Genomic DNA, 13,641 nt, shown 5'->3' on the forward strand with positions numbered 1-13,641 from the left:
ATATTTGGAATTAATATTAAATTTTAAAATAGTAATTAAAAAATAAGAAAAATTAACCATTTGTTTTTTGTTTTTATTTTTTAAAATTAAGCTCATGGACACCACTTTCATCCTAAATTTCTTCATTTATTATTTACTTTTCATCGATGGTTTAAAAAAATAAGCTAAACTTTGAGAATTAAAAAAAAAAAAAATAGTTTCAAAAAGTTGTTTTTGTTTTTTAAATTTATCGAAGAATTTAACCATTATATTTAAAAAATGCAAATCATTATAAGAAGTAGTTACCAAATTGGATCTAAATAATAATGTTATTGGTTTGAAAGAGGGAAGACCATACATTTTCCTAACGCAACCATTTTTTATCTCTCATGCACATGTCCAAAGAAGAAATCCCATCTTTTTAAAAGATAATAAAAACTCGCATTCTGGAGGACTTTTTTTGCCTATAGATAATTAATACCAAGGATTTAGAAAATTAAAATCCATGAAACAACCGTATACAACAATTTTCCTTAAAAACCCCTTGTAATGTTCTGTGAAATAAACAAGGCGAAAAAGTCGTTAACAAATTAAAACAAATAATGAAATATAATGAAATAATGTTTATAAACTTAGTTTTAGGAAATAGAAAATAAAAAACCAAATGGTTACCAAACATGACCTAAGAATTACCTTTTTCAGTTGTTGAAACTTTACTTGGATTTTGAAAAAAATAACCTTCCATGAGTTCAAGGCGATTTTTATAGTAGGATCAATAAACAAACAAACCGAGTAATCATAATTGAAACATCAATTCAAATATTTGTGCATGCTCATAAGAATAAAACAAAAATAAAATATCACTCGGATAAATTAAGAAAAATGACTTTATACTTGAAGCTTCACAATCTTACAACTAGACTTGAACCGACTCTTGAAATACAAAAACATGAACTCTAGCCAATCATCATCACAATCTAAACCGTCACCAACATTTGATATGGTTATTGGTACTTAATCTACCTAACTATCTACCCAAGTTAAGTTCCCCTCATAAGCCTAACATAGAAAAAGATCACATAAATCTATTTTTGTATATATATATTAAAAAAAAAAAAGTTTAAACTTAGCATGGCATATGCTTGTATTTAAAAACCTACAAAACATAGCTTCTATGGAAAAAAAAAATTCTCAATCAATTAACGAAAGACATCATAATATACAAAATATGCATGCAATATCATATCTATATATAGATATAGATATGATTATTATTTTAGATTATGTTTAAATACTATTTTGGTCCATGTACTTATGACTTTGGTACATTTTGGTACTTATACATTTTAGTACTTATAATTTTACTATATTTATTTTAATCTCTCTACTTTTGACTTTGTTTCATTTGATCCTATAATAAACTAAAATTGAAAGTATAAAGACCAAAACGGATATTTTAAAAGTATATGAACTAAAATGAACCAAAATGGTAAATATAAGAACCAAAATGAATTAAAAACAAAAGTAGAGGGACCAAAATGGTATTTAAACCTAGAATTTATATTCTATATATACACACGTACACATTTCCAAACTATGATTTATAAAGTTTTAAATACAAAAGTAGTGCTACAAAAATAATAACAGCTCTACGTTAATCGGCATGAGTTATTTTCATTGATATTAGAGGTTTAATTCCTCATATCCAATGTTATACTAAATAGAAATAAATTACTGAAAATATTTGAAAATGTATGATTTGAACGGAGGTAGAGGAGTAAAGATATAGGATGTGGAAGAGAGTGAATGTTTTCTTTTAACCAGATGAAATACATTCTTGTCTAAACTTTTTTTTTTTTATGTCACACTTTGTTGCATGAGTCTATAATTTATAATTAAGTCACTTACATTCTTAAATTAATAAAATTAATAGGAGGTAATAGATTTCTAGAAGGAAAAAGAAAAACTGGCCTTAAAATAATCATAAATGATATGGGACGTTTGTCATATATAGAATCTTACACATACAAAAAGCCAGTCACAATGTGTTAGTTCCACCAAGTTCGTCAAATCATTGCCATTGGCTTTGGATAACTTGGAAGCAATTTTGATTGCTCTTCATACAAATACAAGGAGTTGCCATTTATTTAATCTTACAAATACAAAGCCAATCATAATGTGTTGGTTCAAACAAGTTAAATCATTGGCTTTAGGTGTTTTGAAGGTATAATTTGGATCGGCATTGGTGCATATATATATATACAAAGTGTTGTCATATAATTAATCTTAAAAATACAAAGCCAATCACAATGTGTTGGTTCCAACAAATTCATTGGCTTTGGGTGTCTTGGAGGCAATTTGGATCGTCATTCGTGCAAATACGAGAGTTGGTCACAATTTTTGAAGAGTTGGAGCTTTCAATTTGCAAACAAAGACTCTTTCCATCTTGAATGAAGGTGGACAAATGAAGCTTAGAATTCGAAAGGGCACTCCAAACACTTTGTTGGCCTAAACAGTCAGTTGAGAGAGATACCTCAAGGCCTTCCCCCCCAGCCTTCAAGTACAAACCAGTGCTTGACATCCTAATTGGAGTGCCATCGTTGTCATGACTCCATCGAGTTGAGGCAGAGCAATCAGTGAGGAAAATTTCTTTGTTGTCTCTAGAGACTTGGATACATTGGCCACTTTGTGGATGATATATAACATATGAGAATGATTCGTTGGAATTTGGATCTGTGTACCATAAAAAAAAAAAAACATTATTCAAATTGTCACTCAACCAGATATAAAAAAAACTCTTGTTGAACTATTTAACATTTGTTTTCACAAATCATACCAGTTTACTAGTTATAAATCCTTGCATACAGTTATAATCATTCGTATAGTTACCTTGCAACATGGTCTGTAATAGTTGAAACTTCTTGACAAAGTTAGAATTTTTAATTTGAGTCCAATTAGAGTCAAGCACGCCAAAAGCTTCTGTAGGTTCTGCTTGACCTTCTCTATAGTAATAGCTACTTTGCCAAGTCCACAATGCCCAATCTAAATCTTTTTGTGCAAGATGAGCTGTGAAACAACTCATGAATCGATTTTCTACAACGTCAACCTCTCTTGATCATACCCATATTCATTAACAAATAAAGAAAATGGGTTTGATCCTTCCATTACAAACCCAGCATGGTCTATAAATCCATTCACAATATTTGCACAGATCTTGTTCAATGGTTGTTGTACAAACTTGCTCTTGGAATCTCCACTGAAGGATACAAGTGTACCTCAAAAACCAATTTATTGTCTAAAGTGTTTACCGTCAAAGGCTTCTCCTTTAAGCATCGAAGATCATTGTCATAATTTAAGCCTGAAACGATCACTAAAATTTTTGGATTTATGTTATGAATCGTGGTTACTCCTTGAATTACATAGTTGTTCCAATCATTTGCATTTTTCATCATTCCTCGTATCTCATTTTGTAAACTCATTCCTACCATCTAAACAACCATTAAAAGACTTTCTTTGTTAATTAATGTTATAGAAGTTTTTAAATGCTTAAGCTTAGTTTTAAGAATTTAAGAAAAACTCTTGATGTTACATACCGTGGATTTATTGCGAAAGCGTTGAGCAAATAAGCTAAGACCCTGTAGCCATTCTTGAGGGTCAAATTTGCGGTTTCCGAAAAAGCCATTTCCATCATCAAGAGAGCAACACCATCTTCGTTGGCTAATGTGATTGTCAGCAATGACCATTAGGTCACATGCCCCCAATACATCAACAACAGCTTCATACGCTTCAAAAATAGTCTTGTTCAATACAAAAGAATTATATTGAAACAATCCAGCTTTTGCTTGTTTTAAATCAAGAAGATCAAAGTTTTCTTCAACCGTCCTATTTGCATAACGAGTGAACATATGTGTTGCATATGTGAGTCGTACACAATTGAATCTTAACTTGATTGCCTCATCTGCTAGTTCTTTTAATGGTCTATGGTTGAGGCCTTCTGCTAGCATGCTCTGTGTATGGGATGACCAATTCACACACACAAGTTTCACTCTGTGTCCTATTTGGGAATCAATGATTCATCTTCCTCGCGTTGACAATGGTAATGAATAAACTAAAATTGATGAAAACACAAAGACTAGGGCTAGAAGGAGAATAACTTGAAAAGTTCTTCCCATTTTCCTTATCTTCTTGTCAGTCGATATCTTTTTTTTTTAATTTGGTGAGAGAAGCATAGCCCAAACATTGCTTATATACACTAGTTATGTAGGTTGAAATTTGTTCAAAGTTTGTTGTGATTTTTAAAGCTGGTCCTAGTTTTTCTTTATTGAGAAGCTTAATTAGTTCAAAATTAAATATGGATAAATATTGCTAACAAATTAATTCTAACCAAGTTTCAAGAAACTTCCAGCAAACAAAATCAATATTTTTAACCTATCTTACTTTTCTCTCTCTTTTTTTTTTCTTTCCCTCTGTTTTTTAGATAAAATTTTGGAGTCCCTTTCATCTCTCAAATTAAATATTAATATTAAGATAGTGACTTGGTAGATGCATATGAAGAACAAAGCTTTCAATTTCTATATAATATTTCTGATGGATAAAACTAACATGCAGCGAAAGAAATCAGAATAGATAAACACTATAATTATACTTAATTTGAATTCATAAAGCATGCTAAAATAGTTTTGCAGAAAAATAGGGTTTCAAGCTAAAATACCTGTGATGAACAGCTGAAATTCTTCTTCTCCTCTACGAATTTGATCTCCAAAACACAATTGGACTACCACAAGGATCCTCTCTACTATCCTTAACTTGGATTGTGTGGTGGAAACACTGAATTGAGGTGAATTTTGGTGAAATCAATGGAGGTTTTTGCTAGAGAATTTTTTTTCAGAATTGTGTATTGCCTTCTCTTCAAATCTGAAAAATTGAGCATTTTATATATTCAATACATGCAAGCACTTAGCATTAATGCAATTTGACACTTCAAATTGCATTAATGTCTTAGCTTAGGTGTTCAATTTAGTGGATTAATCCAACAAAGGTTGGATTAGTCCACTATCCATTATTTTGAATAAAATCAATTTTTCAAACAAAAATTAAATTAAAATTTGATTTTCATAAAACCAATTTTTATTAAACTCAATTCTGAATTTCAATTTTGAAAAATGGTTTATTTAAATAATTAATTAAACAAATTTAATTAATTAATTTAAATAATAATAATTTAATATCAAATATTAAATTAATTAAATGCCTAATTAATATATGATTCCTATTCATGTAATTCAATATTTAAATAATATTTAAATATACTAATTTCTCCAATTTTCATTTAATTTCAACTAAATTATACATTTCAATTATATCGAATACAATTGATCAAACCCTAAATTGAATTTGAACATTTCAAATTCAGAACTCTAACTTCAATTTATATAATTCAAATCTGCTAAATTCACTAATCCAAGATAATTATATGAGCTAGTAGAGGGACCTTATGGACCTACAAATCATGAGCTCCAACGATTTTAAATTAATTGGTTAAACTCTTTAAACTGAATTAAGTACCATTCTTTAACTATCGAGACATACCACTATAGCTCGATAGTTGCACTCTCCTCACTGTAGATATATTTCTGTCCACTTTAACCATGATTAGAAATTTGACCCTTCACAGGTTGTTCGTATTCACAATTAGACCAAAATTACCACTTTATCTCTATAAATACATCTTGTTTCTTAATCTCCCACTGAACCTCTATTGAACAATTTGTTTATAGTTCAACTAATAAACCACGTCCCTCTTGGTCATGCGAGGGTGGGAACCCATTGTTCAAGACCAGGGATTAGTACTTAAGAGAACAACCTATCTCTTAACCCTAAACTGGGAAGGAGTGAATTTCATCTTGCAGAACTATTTTCCCAACTATCTATCCGGTCTTATCCCCAAAATGGTAGACTTACTGAGCAATGCTTTCGGACTACTCTTGCCTATGTAGATCAAAGGATAATTCCGAATAAATAAGAGTTCGTAGTTAGATCAGGATTAAGATTGAGTTACCCTAGGCCATTAGATTTTGAAATAGTCAATTGTAACAGTAAACGGTCGTTATAAAGAAAAGTGACTATTTCGAGGTTCGGTCTTAGGCAAACTCATTGCATAGGATGCCTCCACTCACATGTCTCTACATAAATGATTTTGGGATCACATCATTTGTATCAGTATACAAAATGGGCTGCATCCAATCGTGTCACTAGGATGAGGTACCGATCTCATCGATATACTTATAGACCATTTTGGCTATATACTAAAACTTGATCCTCTTTTATGTCGCCACATAAAGTTAAAGTATTCATATTATAGCCATGGATTCGTTTATTGGAATTTTATAACATAATGCAATATCAATAACAATTCATTGAAAAAAATACTCAATAACACTTTTATTGATAAATAGAATATGTTAACAATATTTACGAAGTACGAGTTTTAGGACATTCCTAAAAATCTCCCACTTGGATTAATACTCCAATGAGACAAAGATACAAATATAATGTTTTACAATATTGAGAAAAACAGAGAGAAAATACAATAAACTATGGCATCCATATACCCTTTGACATTCTCTCACTTGCCCTAGATTATGATGCTCGTAATCCTAGTCCAACCAGGTGGCCCTTGAATACTTTAGCTGAAAGAGCCTTCGTAAATGGATCAACAAGATTATCTTCTGATGCTATCTTCGTGACTATCACATCTCCTTGGTATACTATCTCCCTGATGAGATGGTACTTTCTTTCGATGTGTTTTCCACGTTTGTGACTTCTTGGTTCCTTGGAATTGACAACTACACTGCTATTGTCGCAATACAGAGTAATGGGCAGATGTATATTTAGAGCCACTACCAAATCCAACAAGAACTTGTGCAGCCACACTGCTTCTTTAGTTGTTTCGCATGTAGTTACATATTTTGCTTCCATCGTGGATTGAGCTATACAACTCTGTTTGATGCTTCTCCACACTATCTCTTCCCTTAAGAATGAAAATTGATCCTGAAGTAGATTTCCTAGAATCTACATCAATCTGAAAATCATAATCAGTGTATCCTGTAAGGATTATATCCTTAGGCCCATACACAAGCATATAGTTCCTCATTCTCCGGAGATACTTGAGGATATTCTTGACAACAGTCCAAAGATTGTGTCCAAGGTTAGATTGGAACCTGCTGATGATTCCAACTGTAAGGCATATGTCAGGGTGTGTACACAACATAACATACATCAGACTCCCAATTGTCGGTGCATATGGAATTTTTTTCATTTCCTTAACTTCTTGAGGCGTCTTAGGATACTACTCCGTCGACAAATGAATTCCATATCTAAAAGGTAATATACTCGTTTTGGAATTTTGCATATTATATCTTGACAACCTCTTGTCAATATAAGATGCTTGAGATAGTGTTAAGGTTTTGTTCTTGTGATTTCGAAAAATTTGGATCCCAATAATGTATTGAGCATCTCCCAAATCTTTCACTTGGAATTGTGATGCTAACCGTCTCTTTACATCAGCAAGTAAACTTGTCTCATTCCCAATGAGCAAGATATCGTCAACCTAAAGAACCAAGAAAACTACAGTTTTGTTAACTATTTTCTTGTATACATAAGATTCGTCAATATTTTGTTCAAAGCCATAAGACTTGATCGTAGTGTCAAATCTTATATTCCAGGATCTAGAAGCTTGTTTTAACCCATAAATTGATCTTTTAAGCATACAAAATTTTTGTTCTTGACCCTATTCAATGAACCCTTCTAGTTGAGACATGAAAATACTTTCATCAAGATGGTCATTCAAGAAAGTTGTCTTGATATCTATTTGTCATATTCCATAGTCATAATATGCGGCAATAGATTAAAGTATTCTTATTGATTTTATCATGGCAACAGGAGAGAAGATTTTTTCATAGACAACCCCCTTTCTTTGAGTAAAACCTTTTGTCACTAGTCTAGCTTTATAGGTTTGCATCTTGCAAGTTTGGTCTCGCTTTCTCTTGTAGATCCATTTATAACCTTTCGGTTTAACTCCAAGTGGTTAATCTACAAGTTCTTAGACATAATTAAAGTACATTGACCCTATTTCCACATCCATGGTTTTTATCCACTGTTCCCTATCAACATCATCCATTGCCTGTTTAAAGGTTAATGAATCCTCTAGGCCATCATCAGATATGATATCCTGAGTTTCTATTAAGCTCATGTAGCGTTCAAGATAATGAACAACTCTCCCACAATGTTGAGGCATTCTCAACTTTTGAGAAGGATGTGATGGGGCAACAACTGTTGTTGATGGACCAGCTTGATCAGCAACTTTTGTTCTTTTAACATTAAGCTACAACTGCATATTTCTTGATATGATCCACCCAACCCAACCTATTTATATCAAGGGAAAATTTATATAAATCCTTATGCTTTGCTTGAAAAAGGAAAATATCATAAAAGCCAAAAGAATTTACAAGCAGCAAAGTCGAAACTACAAATTTTCTCGAATCTACCAGGTCAGGAAGAAATCGAGAAAAAGAGGTGTCCTCGATTAAAAGGCACTTGGCAATGGACAATACGTGTTTGACTGAAATCCAAAGAATAAAGTCTATCTCCTTTGATTAGAAATAAGAAACCAAGACCAGAAAACTTAGCTCATCGTAATAACGTGCATAAGTTTCTTACCACTTTAATGCCTACCAGGGTCATTTGTTATGCTCTGTTGGAACCTCTTGATTACTTTTTTTATTATTATTATTAAAATATCATTTTGACATAAATTTTGTATGGTTGTTCAATATTGTCCTAATACTTTCAAATGTCTAATTTTAGTCGTGTACTTTGAATAAGGCTGATAACTGGCAGAAATGCCAGTTATTATAAGCCTTTTATTTATGAGGGCTAACAGGTAGAAAACGCAATGATAATACTTAGAATTTGTGAAAAAATGAGTTTTGCGTCGATAAGCACCTAAAACCTCACTGGCCCAATATTATGCATTATTCCGTGCCAAAGTGTCTATTTTTGTAGCTATCGCAGGAATCAAACTCATGCATTTGTAATAAGCAATCATAGACAAACGCATGCACTGAAGCCAGGTGACTACAAAAGACGAACGCAAATGGCAACCCCATGCATCCAACGCATGAAAGTTGCAGTAATCGCATGTGTCCAATGCATGGAGAATGCGGTGAACAAATAGAGATTGCAGCCACAGATTGACAGCATAATAGAAGATCGCAAGATGGGTAGAACGCGTTGATAACTTCAGCTAAATTCAGCTCGGACGCATACCTTGCAACAAGATAAGGCGATGTGACAATGCCCATACTGCGACAAAAACAGCAGTGAGTCATACCTTTATCATTACAGCTGTCGGCGTCCAAATTCTATAAATAGCCCTTGAGACCTTCATTTTGAGACATCCGAGCTTCTGCCTCAAGGCAGAAGTTTGTGATCACAGATGAGAGCTTGAAAGAGATTTCCAGTGAGAATTCTTCATCTCTACAACCCAGACCGAGTGACGATCAGAGCATTCGCCAGAGATAAAGCTCGAGAGAGACATCTTCACCATTCAACCATGGCACCACCGGCAGCCTTGACGCAAAGTTCTTCATCTCCCTTCTAATCTCTATATTGTATTACATTTTAGCTTGAGATATTAAGATATTTTATGATCAATGCAAATCTTAATTCCTTCATTACCGTCTTCTTCATCATCTTCATCTCTATCATAGTTTATCTTCAGCATTTATTTATCAAAGTCAATCGCATGTTTAATCATGTAGCCTAGAGATAGGACGCATGTAGCAACCAACCGAGAGGTGTGCGTTGTGCGAGTATAGTGAGTTAATCCTCTTTCCTTGGTGAAAGGCTATGGCAACGCCTGTCTATGGGATGTTGCATTGTTTGTCTATAAGTTAAGTAACCGCGTCTAACTGCCTGAGAAGGTAAGGGATGGAACGCACTAAGCAAGTTTTGTATTGTTCCTAGAGATAGGCACAATCTTATGCTCGACGCAACCATGCACTATAGAGATATAGTCATGCAGCTGATCACCTAGAGGTGTGATGCGTTAGTGCAACGAGCTGGGATTACAAGGGCGATTTAAGATGGTAAACATTACTATGCGTTATTGGTTATTGTGTCTCTACTTATTCTCATTGCAAGTCTTCTATTGCTCAATCTGTTTAGTTAGGAGTAGGAGTAGTGTGTTAAACATTTAAACCTTCTTCGCTTTATTTTTATTCTTATTCATCGCCTCAAACGCATCACCTCACAAATATTATTGAGTGACAAGTCCCCGTATTCGACCTCGGATTACCCGAAAAACTTTTGTTTGTGTTATACTTGGCGCAAGCATAAGAAAACTTGTGATAGGAATGCGTGATTATTGTATGCTAAGATTAACGTATCATCATTCTGACGCATGACCTCAGACGCATGGGAGCAAACGCATCAGTTATGTCTAACGCATGATTTCATGTTCAAACCCATTCGTCCTTAAATGATTAAAAAAAATAAATAAAACAAAACAAAAGGTGTCCCTAAATTATTCCAACAAAGGCCCAGAAATGATACCTGCCATAAACTGAGAAAAAAAAAATCAGTTGAGTTCGCAAACAAAAATCATAAAAATCATCCATTCGGATCTTGTTTTCTACACCCTAGATTCCTTCAAATGTTTCAGCTTATGCTAACCAAACTTCAAGGTATAATTTTTTTAAGTGATATGTTTCGTTTTCACAATTGTTTTCTCTAATTATCTAGGTTTTAAAGAGAATATTACTTTTCTGCCGACCATTTTCATACCTTAATTTTCTTTTTCTCCTTATTAATCGAAGATCAAAATGGTTTTTCTCTTTTAACACATATCCAAGTTTAAATCTCACCACATCATTCATAATGTATTATCTTTTAGTGGTGAATACTGTGTGAATGGACAAAAAATACCAATTAGGAGTCTATAGTTGTAAGACCTCTAATTGTTGGGGTCATGAAGAAGACGGTGCTCCAATTAAGTTGGTAGGATCTATAATGTGTTTGAAAGCTGTTGGAGAAGGGTTTCCTTCAACTCTCTCTAAAGACTGCTCGAGCCAACAAATCGTTTGGAAATATGCTTCAAATGCCAAGCTTCAATTAGCCACCATTGATGAACAAGGGCAAGCCAAAGGACTCCTCATTCCCTTCAAATTGTGACTAACAAGTGCATATGTCCAAATGATTCTGAATGCCAAGGAGATCCACAAAGCCAATGGTTTACACTTGTCCCATCAAATGTACATCTCAATTAATTAAGCTCCAAAAGTGTAATTATATATCTGTACCTTGTACTTGTAGCTCATCTCTTTCAATTTATACAATGTAATTCATTATTCAAATATTTTTCATGAAGGCCCAAATAAAGTTTTAAATGTCTTTGAACTTTGTCACAAAAATAATCCTATACTTTTAAAACTTTCAAAATACACTTAATTTTAAATAAGAATTCAGAAATATCTTTACCGTCAGTTTTGAATGAAAATCATTAATATTTTGCTTCAAAGATACCCTTAAAAATGTGGGGTTCAATGCCTAATAAAAACAGCCAAAAGAAAAAAAAGAGATGTGGAAAGAACGCATGCATGGAGATTTCGTCTGTCGGAGGTTCGAGAATCTCAAAAATGCTCTTATCATTAGTATAGTAATCAATTTGTTTAAAGTTTTCTTGAGTTCGAAAAGAACCAATTCTAAAACAAATTATATTAGGTATCCTCTTTTCTTTCATATAGACACTCTCATTTTTCCCCGATTTTTCATTCTTACACCAATTTTCTCAACAACCAAAGTAAAAACCAAAACTCTAAAGTTCAAATATTAAATCCCACAAAATTCTACAATTTATCTTCCCTTGAAACATATTAAAACGATAAATAGTCCAGTAAAAAAAGTGCATTTATCTATTACCAACCATATAATCAACAACTTTATTAAAACATTTAAGTCCTAAAATCCCTTAGTGCTTCAAGTATTCTCTTTCTTCTTGTTACAATCCATATACCTTAATTGAAGTGTGCAGTTTTATTTATTAGATTAAATTCCAAATTTGGTTCTTACAGTTTGAAACAAATTAGAGATTAGTCTCTATTGTTAATAATTAAAATTAGTCTATATGGTTCAAAAAAATTCTCATAAAGAATCCTTACTATAGAGGCTATTTATTAGGATTTATCAAACCATAAATACCATTTATGAGGGTTTATCAAACCATAATTAAATTTGAACTTTTAAAATTATAGGGACTAAATTCTAACTTTTCCAAAAATAGAGACCAAATTTATAATTTAACATATTTATTATATTTGTTATTTTGAGTTAAACAAATGTGTTAAACAGTTAACAAAAAAAAAAAGGAGTATGACAATATTAGAGAAGATGGTAATAATGATTTTCTACGTATATTAACCGTAAGGATATTTTTTTACTTTTTTTTCAAGTTAAAAAAAATGAAAATTTAAAAAATTTAGTGGTTTTCATCCAAAACTAACAATAAGGAGGATATTTTAGAACTCATTTTAGATGTTTAAGGGCATTTTTGAAATTTTTTAAAGTTCAATGATATTTTTTACACAAAATACAAAGTCATGGATATTTTGTATAATGTAGCTTTGATTTTTTAACCCAAATGTGATGATGTTGAAATTTTTCTATCATATTTCACAATTTTTATATAATTTTTGTTTGCGAACTCAACTGATTTTTTATTCCAATTTTATGGCAAGTATCATTTCTGGGCCTTATTCAAAAAATATATGATCAAAATAATATTTAAAAAAAAAAAAAAGTAATCAAGATGTTCCAACAGAGCATAACAAACGACTCTGGTAGGCATCAAGGTGGTAAGAAACTTATGTGTTATTACGATGAAATAAGTTCTCTGGTGTTGGTTTTTATTTATAATCAAAGGAGTCTAGATTTTAGTCTTTGGATTTCAGTCAAACACGTATTGTCCATTGCTAAGTGCCTTTTAATCGAGGGCACCTCTTTTTCTCAATGTCTTCCTGCCCTGGTAGGTTCGAGGTAATTTGTAGTTTCAACTTTGCTGCTTGTAAATTCTTTTGGCTTTTATGATATTTTCCTTTTTCAAGCCAAGCATAAGGATTTATATCAATTTTTCCCAGATATAAACAGGTTGGATTGGGTGGGGATCATATCAAGAAATATGCAGTTGTAGATGTTAAAAGAACAAAACTTCTCTTTGATGCCTAGTCTTAAGATCCAAAAACTTAAACTAACGGGTATAGATAAATTTAATATCATATCATATCATCTAACACTCTCCCTCTCTTGGTTTCAAATATGTAAAAGACCCAATAAGTGGAAATCAAAATTAATTGGAGAGGAAATAATATTGCAGAGACTTGAACACATGTCCTCCTACTCTGATATTATCTTAAATCATCGATTGATCCAAAAATTTAAGCTGATGGATGAAAGTAAATCTAATATCATATCATATCATCCAACACCTAGCAAAAAGTATCTAGGGGTAGAAAAATCTTCTGCTGACATTTTATTATCAATTTGATGCCTAGGGGAGAGTTTTATTTCCGACACTGTGGCCAAAAACATCAGGCACTGAAGTGGAAA

At 32.3% G+C, this 13,641-nt stretch overlaps 1 pseudogene; it reads right to left on the reverse strand.

The window, feature by feature from the left end:
- Nucleotides 1–2,022: 2,022 nt before the first annotated feature.
- LOC120068167 lies at nt 2,023–4,675 on the reverse strand (annotated as a pseudogene).
- Between the last annotated feature and the right edge of the window lie 8,966 nt (nt 4,676–13,641).

This window comes from Benincasa hispida, chromosome 12, assembly GCF_009727055.1.
Source record: "Benincasa hispida cultivar B227 chromosome 12, ASM972705v1, whole genome shotgun sequence".
NCBI lineage: Eukaryota > Viridiplantae > Streptophyta > Magnoliopsida > Cucurbitales > Cucurbitaceae > Benincasa > Benincasa hispida.